This window comes from Rhineura floridana, chromosome 5 (assembly GCF_030035675.1).
Source record: "Rhineura floridana isolate rRhiFlo1 chromosome 5, rRhiFlo1.hap2, whole genome shotgun sequence".
Classification (NCBI taxonomy): Eukaryota; Metazoa; Chordata; class Lepidosauria; order Squamata; family Rhineuridae; genus Rhineura; species Rhineura floridana.
In genome coordinates this window covers 171,087,050-171,088,477 of record NC_084484.1, presented here as the reverse complement: position 1 = coordinate 171,088,477, position 1,428 = coordinate 171,087,050, and the positions used below count along the sequence as shown (strand labels likewise).

The following is a 1,428-nucleotide window of genomic DNA, read 5'->3' as shown; positions in this document are numbered from 1 at the left end:
GTATAAGAATGTGAGAAGAGCCCTGCTGAGTCAGGCCAGTGGCCCATCTAGTCCAGCAACATCTTCTCACGGTGGTCAACTAGAACTAGGACAAGAGCATTCTCCCCCCTCCTGTGGTCTCCAGCAACTGGTATCCAGAAGCATACCACCTCTGACCATAAAGGCAGAGCATAGCCATTTTGGCTAGTAGCCATTGATAGCCTGATCCTCCATGAATTTGTTTAATCCTCTTTGCAAGCTATCCAAATTGGTGGCCATTACTGCGTCTTGTGGGAGCGGATTCCATAGTGTAACTATGCGCTGTGTGAAGAAGTCTTTTTTTTTTGTCTTATCCTGAATCTTCCAGCATTCCAGACAAACTGGAGTTTTCCTCCACCACCCCAAAATCAAAGATAAAATTAACACTTACTAATGGGAGGGTGCCTACAGCCATACTACCTTGAACACTCCCAATCTCATCTGATCTTGGAAGCTAAGCAGGGTCAGGCCTGGTTAGTACTTGGATGGGAGACAGCCTGGGAATACCGGGTGCTGTAGGCTTAGAGGAAGGAATGGTAAACCACCTCTTACCATGAAAACCCATGAATATATTCAAAAAGATTCATAGGGTCGCCATAAATCATAATCAACTTGAAGGCATATAACAACAACAAATGGGAGGGTTGAGAGCAATCTTTTCCACTGCAGGAGGAAAGCAGAGAGGAGACAATTGCTCTTGCAATATTCCCCAGAAGAAATCGGTGCTGTGTTTTTGTTTCAACAGCAGCTAAGAGTGTCTAACAAATGGCAGCACTTTAACATCTCCATAAAAGCCAACAGTCAAACAGTATAACAGGATCTATTACAAAGGCAGGCATGTCAGTGTAAAACTGGAGCATCTGTTCATTATCCAGGGGCCTCAAAAACCGTTTCATGATGCGATCCCTTTGCAGTGGCAGTCGGCGGGGATAGCAAAGCAGCTTTTTCTCAGAATGGAAGAGGGCTGTCCTGAGTGGGGCTTTACCAATGTGCACCCTCATTGGCATGGCAACATTTATTGAAGGTGAGATACTGCAGAGCAAATCATTTCCAATGCTTAAAAAGAAGGGTGAGAAATGCTCACACAGCTCATCATGCTTGCTCCAGCTCCTAGCAGAAACTCTGTGCCCCATGGAGGAAACCATCTATGTTCTGCCACCCATCTATCCTCTGGATGGTTACATCAGGGCCAGGGAAACCTTTTCTGCCCAAGGGCCGTATTCCCTCCTGGGCAACCTTCCAAGGGCCACGTGCCTGTGGTGGGCAGGGCCAGAGGCAAAAGGGGGCAGAGCAACAAATCTAACTTGTGCAACACTGACACAGTGCTCTCAATACTCTGTCCAGGTAAGCAAGGGGCTTTATCAGAATTCAAGGGCCTGTTCCGGCCAGGCAAAACTCTCTGAGAGGGTG

At 47.1% G+C, this 1,428-nt stretch overlaps 1 non-coding gene across 1 annotated transcript; it reads left to right on the top strand.

The window, feature by feature from the left end:
* The first annotated feature begins 421 nt into the window (after positions 1-421).
* Positions 422-540, top strand: LOC133386298 (5S ribosomal RNA). The gene has a single exon (XR_009763103.1). It is a non-coding gene; the product is annotated as a 5S ribosomal RNA (ribosomal RNA).
* The last annotated feature ends 888 nt before the right edge of the window (positions 541-1,428 follow it).